This window comes from Natrix helvetica, assembly GCF_964273705.1.
Source record: "Natrix helvetica genome assembly, chromosome: 7".
In the NCBI taxonomy this organism is placed as follows: domain Eukaryota; kingdom Metazoa; phylum Chordata; class Lepidosauria; order Squamata; family Natricidae; genus Natrix; species Natrix helvetica.
In genome coordinates this window covers 33,803,750-33,816,245 of record NC_138558.1, presented here as the reverse complement: position 1 = coordinate 33,816,245, position 12,496 = coordinate 33,803,750, and positions in this window count along the sequence as shown.

The following is a 12,496-nucleotide window of genomic DNA, read 5'->3' as shown; positions in this document are numbered from 1 at the left end:
TATGTCCATGAATTTGCAGAGCAAAATGGACATCGCCATTGGATTCGGAGCCCATAGGTATGGTTAGGAGGGGTCAGTCCTTTTGAACCGGACTTATGTACATTTCATGGCAAAATACATGGGAAAATCCCATAGGGGAAAATTCTACTTAGGGTTAGGTTTAGCTCTCCTTGAATTCGCAGAGCAAAACAGACACTGCCATTGGATTCGGAGCCCATTGGTATGGTTAGGGGGGGTCAGGCCTTTTCGGACGGACTTATGTACATTTCATGGGAAAATACATGGGAAAATCCCATTGGGGAAAATTCTACTTATGACCATGAATTTGCAGAGCAAAACGGACATCGCCATTGGATTCGGAGTCCATAGGAATGGTTAGGAGGGGTCAGTCCTTTTGAACCGGACTTATGTACATTTCATGGCAAAATACATGGGAAAATCCCATTGGGGAAAATTCTACTTAGGGTTAGGGTTAGCTCTCCATGAATAAACAGAGAAAAACAGACACGGCCATTGGATTCGCAGCCCATTGGTATGGTTAGGAGGGCTCAGTCCTTTTGAACCGGACTTATGTACATTTCATGGCAAAATACATGGGAAAATCCCATTGGGGAAAATTCTACTTAGGGTTAGGGTTAGCTCTCCATGAATTCGCAGAGCAAAACAGACACTGCCATTGGATTCGGAGCCCATTGGTATGGTTAGGAGGGGTCAGGCCTTTTCGGCCGGACTTATGTACATTTCATGGGAAAATACATGGGAAAATCCCATTGGGGAAAATTCTACTTATGTCCATGAATTTGCAGAGCAAAATGGACATCGCCATTGGATTCGGAGTCCATAGGAATGGTTAGGAGGGGTCAGTCCTTTTGAACCGGACTTATGTACATTTCATGGCAAAATACATGGGAAAATCCCATTGGGGAAAATTTTACTTAGGGTTACGGTTAGCTCTCCATGAATAAACAGAGAAAAACAGACACGGCCATTGGATTCGCAGCCCATTGGTATGGTTAGGAGGGCTCAGTCCTTTTGAACCGGACTAATGTACATTTCATGGCAAAATACATGGGAAAATCACATAGGGGAAAATTGTACTTAGGGTTAGGGTTAGCTCTCCATGAATTCGCAGAGCAAAACAGACACTGCCATTGGATTCGGAGCCCATTGGTATGGTTAGGAGGGGTCAGGCCTTTTCGGCCGGACTTATGTACATTTCATGGGAAAATACATGGGAAAATCCCATTGGGGAAAATTCTACTTATGTCCATGAATTTGCATAGCAAAATGGACATCGCCATTGGATTCGGAGTCCATAGGTATGGTTAGGAGGGGTCAGTCCTTTTGAACCGGACTTATGTACATTTCATGGCAAAATACATGGGAAAATCCCATAGGGGAAAATTCTACTTAGGGTTAGGGTTAGCTCTCCTTGAATTCGCAGAGCAAAACAGACACTGCCATTGGATTCAGAGAACATTGGTATGGTTAGGAGGGGTCAGGCCTTTTGAGCCGGACTTAGGTACATTTCATGCAAAAATACATGGGAAAATCCCATTGGGCAAAATTCTGCTTTGGGGTAGGGCTAGTTCTGCATGAATTTGCAGAGCAGAACAGACACCGCCATTAGATACGGAGCCCATTGGTATGGTTAGGAGGGGTCAGGCCTTTTGAGCCGGACTTATGTACATTTCATGGGAAAGTACATGGGAAAATCCCATTGGGGAAAATTCTACTTATGTCCATGAATTTGCAGAGCAAAACGGACATCGCTATTGGATTCGGAGCCCATAGGTATGGTTAGGAGGGGTCAGTCCTTTTGATCCGGACTTATGTACATTTCATGGCAAAATACATGGGAAAATCCCATAGGGGAAAATTCTACTTAGGGTTAGGGTTAGCTCTCCTTGAATTCGCAGAGCAAAACAGACACTGCCATTGGATTCAGAGCCCATTGGTATGGTTAGGAGGGGTCAGGCCTTTTCGGCCGGACTTATGTACATTTCATGGGAAAATACATGGGAAAATTCCATTGGGGAAAATTCTGCTTAGGGGTAGGGTTAGTTCTGCATGAATTTGCAGAGCAAAACAGACACTGCCATTGGATTCAGAGCCCATTGGTATGGTTAGGAGGGGTCAGGCCTTTTCGGCCGGACTTATGTACATTTCATGGGAAAATACATGGGAAAATCCCATTGGGCAAAATTCTGCTTAGGGGTAGGGTTAGTTCTGCATGAATTTGCAGAGCAAAACAGACACCGCCATTGGATTCGGAGCCCATAGTTATGGTTAGGAGGGGTCATGACTTTTGAGCCAGACTTATGTACATTTCATGGCCAAATACATGGGAAAATCCCATAGGGGAAAATTCTACTTAAGGTTAGGGTTAGCTCTCCATGAATTAACAGAGAAAAACAGACACGGCCATTGGATTCGCAGCCCATTGGTATGGTTAGGAGGGGTCAGGCCTTTTCGGCCGGACTTATGTATATTTCATGGGAAAATACATGGGAAAATCCCATTGGGGAAAATTCTACTTATGTCCATGAATTTGCAGAGCAAAATGGACATCGCCATTGGATTCGGAGCCCATAGGTATGGTTAGGAGGGGTCAGTCCTTTTGAACCGGACTTATGTACATTTCATGGCAAAATACATGGGAAAATCCCATAGGGGAAAATTCTACTTAGGGTTAGGGTTAGCTCTCCTTGAATTCGCAGAGCAAAACAGACACCGCCATTGGATTCGGAGCCCATTGGTATGGTTCGGAGGGGTCAGGCCTTTTCGGCCGGACTTATGTACATTTCATGGGAAAATACATGGGAAAATTCCATTGGGGAAAATTCTACTTATGTCCATGAATTTCCAGAGCAAAACGGACATCGCCATTGGATTCGGAGCCCATAGGAATGGTTAGGAGGGGTCAGGCCTTTTGAACCCGACTTATGTACATTTCATGGCAAAATACATGGGAAAATCCCATTGGGGAAAATTCTACTTAGGGTTAGGGTTAGCTCTCCATGAATTAACAGAGAAAAACAGACACGGCCATTGGATTCGCAGCCCATTGGTATGGTTAGGAGGGCTCAGTCCTTTTGAACCGGACTTATGTACATTTCATGGCAAAATACATGGGAAAATCACATAGGGGAAAATTCTACTTAGGGTTAGGGTTAGCTCTCCATGAATTCGCAGAGCAAAACAGACACTGCCATTGGATTCGGAGCCCATTGGTATGGTTAGGAGGGGTCAGGCCTTTTCGGCCGGACTTATGTACATTTCATGGGAAAGTACATGGGAAAATCCCATTGGGGAAAATTCTACTTATGACCATGAATTTGCAGAGCAAAACGGACATCGCCATTGGATTCGGAGCCCATTGGTATGGTTAGGAGGGGTCAGGCCTTTTCGGCCGGACTTATGTACATTTCATGGGAAAATACATGGGAAAATTCCATTGGGGAAAATTCTACTAATGTCCATGAATTTGCAGAGCAAAACGGACATCGCCATTGGATTCGGAGCCCATAGGAATGGTTAGGAGGGGTCAGGCCTTTTGAACCGGACTTATGTACATTTCATGGCAAAATACATGGGAAAATCCCATTGGGGAAAATTCTACTTAGGGTTAGGGTTAGCTCTCCATGAATTAACAGAGAAAAACAGACACGGCCATTGGATTCGCAGCCCATTGGTATGGTTAGGAGGGCTCAGTCCTTTTGAACCGGACTTATGTACATTTCATGGCAAAATACATGGGAAAATCACATAGGGGAAAATTCTACTTAGGGTTAGGGTTAGCTCTCCATGAATTCGCAGAGCAAAACAGACACTGCCATTGGATTCGGAGCCCATTGGTATGGTTAGGAGGGGTCAGGCCTTTTCGGCCGGACTTATGTACATTTCATGGGAAAATACATGGGAAAATCCCATTGGGGAAAATTCTACTTATGTCCATGAATTTGCAGAGCAAAATGGACATCGCCATTGGATTCGGAGCCCATAGGTATGGTTAGGAGGGGTCAGTCCTTTTGAACCGGACTTATGTACATTTCATGGCAAAATACATGGGAAAATCCCATAGGGGAAAATTCTACTTAGGGTTAGGGTTAGCTCTCCTTGAATTCGCAGAGCAAAACAGACACTGCCATTGGATTCGGAGCCCATTGGTATGGTTAGGAGGGGTCAGGCCTTTTCGGCCGGACTTATGTACATTTCATGGGAAAATACATGGGAAAATCCCATTGGGGAAAATTCTACTTATGACCATGAATTTGCAGAGCAAAACGGACATCGCCATTGGATTCGGAGCCCATTGGTATGGTTAGGAGGGGTCAGGCCTTTTCGGCCGGACTTATGTACATTTCATGGGAAAATACATGGGAAAATTCCATTGGGGAAAATTCTACTAATGTCCATGAATTTGCAGAGCAAAACGGACATCGCCATTGGATTCGGAGCCCATAGGAATGGTTAGGAGGGGTCAGGCCTTTTGAACCGGACTTATGTACATTTCATGGCAAAATACATGGGAAAATCCCATTGGGGAAAATTCTACTTAGGGTTAGGGTTAGCTCTCCATGAATTAACAGAGAAAAACAGACACGGCCATTGGATTCGCAGCCCATTGGTATGGTTAGGAGGGCTCAGTCCTTTTGAACCGGACTTATGTACATTTCATGGCAAAATACATGGGAAAATCACATAGGGGAAAATTCTACTTAGGGTTAGGGTTAGCTCTCCATGAATTCGCAGAGCAAAACAGACACTGCCATTGGATTCGGAGCCCATTGGTATGGTTAGGAGGGGTCAGGCCTTTTCGGCCGGACTTATGTACATTTCATGGGAAAATACATGGGAAAATCCCATTGGGGAAAATTCTACTTATGTCCATGAATTTGCAGAGCAAAATGGACATCGCCATTGGATTCGGAGCCCATAGGTATGGTTAGGAGGGGTCAGTCCTTTTGAACCGGACTTATGTACATTTCATGGCAAAATACATGGGAAAATCCCATAGGGGAAAATTCTACTTAGGGTTAGGTTTAGCTCTCCTTGAATTCGCAGAGCAAAACAGACACTGCCATTGGATTCGGAGCCCATTGGTATGGTTAGGAGGGGTCAGGCCTTTTCGGCCGGACTTATGTACATTTCATGGGAAAATACATGGGAAAATCCCATTGGGGAAAATTCTACTTATGACCATGAATTTGCAGAGCAAAACGGACATCGCCATTGGATTCGGAGTCCATAGGAATGGTTAGGAGGGGTCAGTCCTTTTGAACCGGACTTATGTACATTTCATGGCAAAATACATGGGAAAATCCCATTTGGGAAAATTCTACTTAGGGTTAGGGTTAGCTCTCCATGAATAAACAGAGAAAAACAGACACGGCCATTGGATTCGCAGCCCATTGGTATGGTTAGGAGGGCTCAGTCCTTTTGAACCGGACTTATGTACATTTCATGGCAAAATACATGGGAAAATCCCATTGGGGAAAATTCTACTTAGGGTTAGGGTTAGCTCTCCATGAATTCGCAGAGCAAAACAGACACTGCCATTGGATTCGGAGCCCATTGGTATGGTTAGGAGGGGTCAGGCCTTTTCGGCCGGACTTATGTACATTTCATGGGAAAATACATGGGAAAATCCCATTGGGGAAAATTCTACTTATGTCCATGAATTTGCAGAGCAAAATGGACATCGCCATTGGATTCGGAGTCCATAGGAATGGTTAGGAGGGGTCAGTCCTTTTGAACCGGACTTATGTACATTTCATGGCAAAATACATGGGAAAATCCCATTGGGGAAAATTTTACTTAGGGTTACGGTTAGCTCTCCATGAATAAACAGAGAAAAACAGACACGGCCATTGGATTCGCAGCCCATTGGTATGGTTAGGAGGGCTCAGTCCTTTTGAACCGGACTAATGTACATTTCATGGCAAAATACATGGGAAAATCACATAGGGGAAAATTCTACTTAGGGTTAGGGTTAGCTCTCCATGAATTCGCAGAGCAAAACAGACACTGCCATTGGATTCGGAGCCCATTGGTATGGTTAGGAGGGGTCAGGCCTTTTCGGCCGGACTTATGTACATTTCATGGGAAAATACATGGGAAAATCCCATTGGGGAAAATTCTACTTATGTCCATGAATTTGCATAGCAAAATGGACATCGCCATTGGATTCGGAGTCCATAGGTATGGTTAGGAGGGGTCAGTCCTTTTGAACCGGACTTATGTACATTTCATGGCAAAATACATGGGAAAATCCCATAGGGGAAAATTCTACTTAGGGTTAGGGTTAGCTCTCCTTGAATTCGCAGAGCAAAACAGACACTGCCATTGGATTCAGAGCCCATTGGTATGGTTAGGAGGGGTCAGGCCTTTTGAGCCGGACTTATGTACATTTCATGGAAAAATACATGGGAAAATCCCATTGGGCAAAATTCTGCTTAGGGGTAGGGCTAGTTCTGCATGAATTTGCAGAGCAGAACAGACACCGCCATTAGATACGGAGCCCATAGTTATGGTTAGGAGGGGTCATGACTTTTGAGCCAGACTTATGTACATTTCATGGCAAACTACATGGGAAAATCCCATAGGGGAAAATTCTACTTAGGGTTAGGGTTAGCTCTCCTTGAATTCGCAGAGCAAAACAGACACCGCCATTGGATTCGGAGCCCATAGTTATGGTTAGGAGGGGTCATGACTTTTGAGCCAGACTTATGTACATTTCATGGCAAAATACATGGGAAAATCCCATAGGGGAAAATTCTACTTAAGGTTAGGGTTAGCTCTCCATGAATTAACAGAGAAAAACAGACACGGCCATTGGATTCGCAGCCCATTGGTATGGTTAGGAGGGCTCAGTCCTTTTGAACCGGACTTATGTACATTTCATGGTAAAATACATGGGAAAATCACATAGGGGAAAATTCTACTTAGGGTTAGGGTTAGCTCTCCATGAATTCGCAGAGCAAAACAGACACTGCCATTGGATTCGGAGCCCATTGGTATGGTTAGGAGGGGTCAGGCCTTTTCGGCCGGACTTATGTATATTTCATGGGAAAATACATGGGAAAATCCCATTGGGGAAAATTCTACTTATGTCCATGAATTTGCAGAGCAAAATGGACATCGCCATTGGATTCGGAGCCCATAGGTATGGTTAGGAGGGGTCAGTCCTTTTGAACCGGACTTATGTACATTTCATGGCAAAATACATGGGAAAATCCCATAGGGGAAAATTCTACTTAGGGTTAGGGTTAGCTCTCCTTGAATTCGCAGAGCAAAACAGACACTGCCATTGGATTCGGAGCCCATTGGTATGGTTAGGAGGGGTCAGGCCTTTTCGGCCAGACTTATGTACATTTCATGGGAAAATACATGGGAAAATTCCATTGGGGAAAATTCTACTTATGTCCATGAATTTGCAGAGCAAAACGGACATCGCCATTAGATTCGGAGCCCATAGGAATGGTTAGGAGGGGTCAGTCCTTTTGAACCGGACTTATGTACATTTCATGGCAAAATACATGGGAAAATCCCATTGGGGAAAATTCTACTTAGGGTTAGGGTTAGCTCTCCATGAATTAACAGAGAAAAACAGACACGGCCATTGGATTCGCAGCCCATTGGTATGGTTAGGAAGGCTCAGTCCTTTTGAACCGGACTTATGTACATTTCATGGCAAAATACATGGGAAAATCACATAGGGGAAAATTCTACTTAGGGTTAGGGTTAGCTCTCCATGAATTCGCAGAGCAAAACAGACACTGCCATTGGATTCGGAGCCCATTGGTATGGTTAGTAGGGGTCAGGCCTTTTCGGCCGGACTTATGTACATTTCATGGGAAAATACATGGGAAAATCCCATTGGGGAAAATTCTACTTATGTCCATGAATTTGCAGAGCAAAATGGACATCGCCATTGGATTCGGAGCCCATAGGTATGGTTAGGAGGGGTTAGTCCTTTTGAACCGGACTTATGTACATTTCATGGCAAAATACATGGGAAAATCCCATAGGGGAAAATTCTACTTAGGGTTAGGGTTAGCTCTCCTTGAATTCGCAGAGCAAAACAGACACTGCCATTGGATTCAGAGCCCATTGGTATGGTTAGGAGGGGTCAGGCCTTTTGAGCCGGACTTATGTACATTTCATGGAAAAATACATGGGAAAATCCCATTGGGCAAAATTCTGCTTAGGGGTAGGGCTAGTTCTGCATGAATTTGCAGAGCAGAACAGACACCGCCATTAGATACGGAGCCCATAGGTATGGTTAGGAGGGGTCATGACTTTTGAGCCAGACTTATGTACATTTCATGGCAAACTACATGGGAAAATCCCATAGGGGAAAATTCTACTTAGGGTTAGGGTTAGCTCTCCTTGTATTCGCAGAGCAAAACAGACACCGCCATTGGATTCGGAGCCCATTGGTATGGTTAGGAGGGGTCAGGCCTATTCGGCCGGACTTATGTACATTTCATGGGAAAATACATGGGAAAATCCCATTGGGGAAAATTCTACTTATGTCCATGAATTTGCAGAGCAAAACGGACATCGCCATTGGATTCGGAGCCCATTGGTATGGTTAGGAGGGGTCAGGCCTTTTTAGCCGGACTTATGTATATTTCATGGGAAAATACATGGGAAAATCCCATTGGGGAAAATTCTACTTAGGTTTAGGGTTAGCTCTCCATGAATTCGCAGAGCAAAACAGACACCGCCAATGGATTCGGAGCCCATTGGTATGGTTAGGAGGGGTCAGGCCTTTTGAGCCGGACTTATGTACATTTCATGGGAAAGTACATGGGAAAATCCCATTGGGGAAAATTTTACTTATGTCCATGAATTTGCAGAGCAAAACGGACATCGCTATTGGATTCGGAGCCCATAGGTATGGTTAGGAGGGGTCAGTCCTTTTGATCCGGACTTATGTACATTTCATGGCAAAATACATGGGAAAATCCCATTGGGCAAAATTCTGCTTAGGGGTAGGGTTAGTTCTGCATGAATTTGCAGAGCAAAACAGACACCGCCATTGGATTCGGAGCCCATAGTTATGGTTAGGAGGGGTCATGACTTTTGAGCCAGACTTATGTACATTTCATGGCAAAATACATGGGAAAATCCCATAGGGGAAAATTCTACTTAGGGTTAGGGTTAGCTCTCCATGAATTAACAGAGAAAAACAGACACGGCCATTGGATTCGCAGCCCATTGGTATGGTTAGGAGGGCTCAGTCCTTTTGAACCGAACTTATGTACATTTCATGGCAAAATACATGGGAAAATCACATAGGGGAAAATTCTACTTAGGGTTAGGGTTAGCTCTCCATGAATTCGCAGAGCAAAACAGACACTGCCATTGGATTCGGAGCCCATTGGTATGGTTAGGAGGGGTCAGGCCTTTTCGGCCGGACTTATGTACATTTCATGGGAAAATACATGGGAAAATCCCATTGGGGAAAATTCTACTTATGTCCATGAATTTGCAGAGCAAAATGGACATCGCCATTGGATTCGGAGCCCATAGGTATGGTTAGGAGGGGTCAGTCCTTTTGAACCGGACTTATGTACATTTCATGGCAAAATACATGGGAAAATCCCATAGGGGAAAATTCTACTTAGGGTTAGGGTTAGCTCTCCTTGAATTCGCAGAGCAAAACAGACACTGCCATTGGATTCAGAGCCCATTGGTATGGTTAGGAGGGGTCAGGCCTTTTGAGCCGGACTTATGTACATTTCATGGAAAAATACTGGGAAAATCCCATTGGGGAAAATTCTGCTTAGGGGTAGGGCTAGTTCTGCATGAATTTGCAGAGCAGAACAGACACCGCCATTAGATACGGAGCCCATAGTTATGGTTAGGAGGGGTCATGACTTTTGAGCCAGACTTATGTACATTTCATGGCAAAATACATGGGAAAATCCCATAGGGGAAAATTCTACTTAGGGTTAGGGTTAGCTCTCCATGAATTAACAGAGAAAAACAGACACGGCCATTGGATTCGCAGCCCATTGGTATGGTTAGGAGGGCTCAGTCCTTTTGAACCGGACTTATGTACATTTCATGGCAAAATACATGGGAAAATCACATAGGGGAAAATTCTACTTAGGGTTAGGGTTAGCTCTCAATGAATTCGCAGAGCAAAACAGACACTGCCATTGGATTCGCAGCCCATTGGTATGGTTAGGAGGGGTCAGGCCTTTTCGGCCGGACTTATGTACATTTCATGGGAAAATACATGGGAAAATCCCATTGGGGAAAATTCTACTTATGTCCATGAATTTGCAGAGCAAAATGGACATCGCCATTGGATTCGGAGCCCATAGGTATGGTTAGGAGGGGTCAGTCCTTTTGAACCGGACTTATGTACATTTCATGGCAAAATACATGGGAAAATCCCATAGGGGAAAATTCTACTTAGGGTTAGGGTTAGCTCTCCTTGAATTCGCAGAGCAAAACAGACACTGCCATTGGATTCAGAGCCCATTGGTATGGTTAGGAGGGGTCAGGCCTTTTGAGCCGGACTTATATACATTTCATGGAAAAATACATGGGAAAATCCCATTGGGGAAAATTCTGCTTAGGGGTAGGGCTAGTTCTGCATGAATTTGCAGAGCAGAACAGACACCGCCATTAGATACGGAGCCCATAGTTATGGTTAGGAGGGGTCATGACTTTTGAGCCAGACTTATGTACATTTCATGGCAAAATACATGGGAAAATCCCATAGGGGAAAATTCTACTTAGGGTTAGGGTTAGCTCTCCATGAATTAACAGAGAAAAACAGACACGGCCATTGGATTCGCAGCCCATTGGTATGGTTAGGAGGGCTCAGTCCTTTTGAACCGGACTTATGTACATTTCATGGCAAAATACATGGGAAAATCACATAGGGGAAAATTCTACTTAGGGTTAGGGTTAGCTCTCCATGAATTCGCAGAGCAAAACAGACACTGCCATTGGATTCGGAGCCCATTGGTATGGTTAGGAGGGGTCAGGCCTTTTCGGCCGGACTTATGTACATTTCATGGGAAAATACATGGGAAAATCCCATTGGGGAAAATTCTACTTATGTCCATGAATTTGCAGAGCAAAATGGACATCGCCATTGGATTCGGAGCCCATAGGTATGGTTAGGAGGAGTCAGTCCTTTTGAACCGGACTTATGTACATTTCATGGCAAAATACATGGGAAAATCCCATAGGGGAAAATTCTACTTAGGGTTAGGGTTAGCTCTCCTTGAATACGCAGAGCAAAACAGACACTGCCATTGGATTCAGAGCCCATTGGTATGGTTAGGAGGGGTCAGGCCTTTTGAGCCGGACTTATGTACATTTCATGGAAAAATACTGGGAAAATCCCATTGGGCAAAATTCTGCTTAAGGGTAGGGCTAGTTCTGCATGAATTTGCAGAGCAGAACAGACACCGCCATTAGATACAGAGCCCATAGTTATGGTTAGGAGGGGTCATGACTTTTGAGCCAGACTTATGTACATTTCATGGCAAACTACATGGGAAAATCCCATTGGGCAAAATTCTGCTTAGGGGTAGGGTTAGTTCTGCATGAATTTGCAGAGCAAAACAGACACCGCCATTGGATTCGGAGCCCATAGTTATGTTTAGGAGGGGTCATGACTTTTGAGCCAGACTTATGTACATTTCATGGCAAAATACATGGGAAAATCCCATAGGGGAAAATTCTACTTAGGGTTAGGGTTAGCTCTCCATGAATTAACAGAGAAAAACAGACACGGCCATTGGATTCGGAGCCCCTTGGAATGGTTAGGAGGGGTCAGGCCTTTTCGGCCGGACTTATGTACATTTCATGGGAAAATACATGGGAAAATCCCATTGGGGAAAATTCTACTTATGTCCATGAATTTGCAGAGCAAAACGGACATCGCCATTGGATTCGGAGCCCATAGGTATGGTTAGGAGGGGTCAGTCCTTTTGAACCGGACTTATGTACATTTCATGGAAAAATACATGGGAAAATCCCATTGGGCAAAATTCTGCTTAGGGGTAGGGTTAGTTCTGCATGAATTTGCAGAGCAAAACAGACACCGCCATTGGATTCGGAGCCCATAGTTATGGTTAGGAGGGGTCATGACTTTTGAGCCAGACTTGTGTACATTTCATGGCAAAATACATGGGAAAATCCCATAGGGGAAAATTCTACTTAGGGTTAGGGTTAGCTCTCCTTAAATTCGCAGAGCAAAACAGACACTGCCATTGGATTCGGAGCCCATTGGTATGGTTAGGAGGGGTCAGGCCTTTTCAGCCGGCCTTATGTACATTTCCTGGGAAAATACAAGGGAAAATCCCATTGGGGAAAATTCTACTTATGTCCATGAATTTGCAGAGCAAAACGGACATCGCCATTGGATTCGGAGCCCTTAGGTATGGTTAGGAGGGGTCAGGCCTTTTCGGCCGGACTTATGTACATTTCATGGGAAAATACATGGGAAAATCCCATT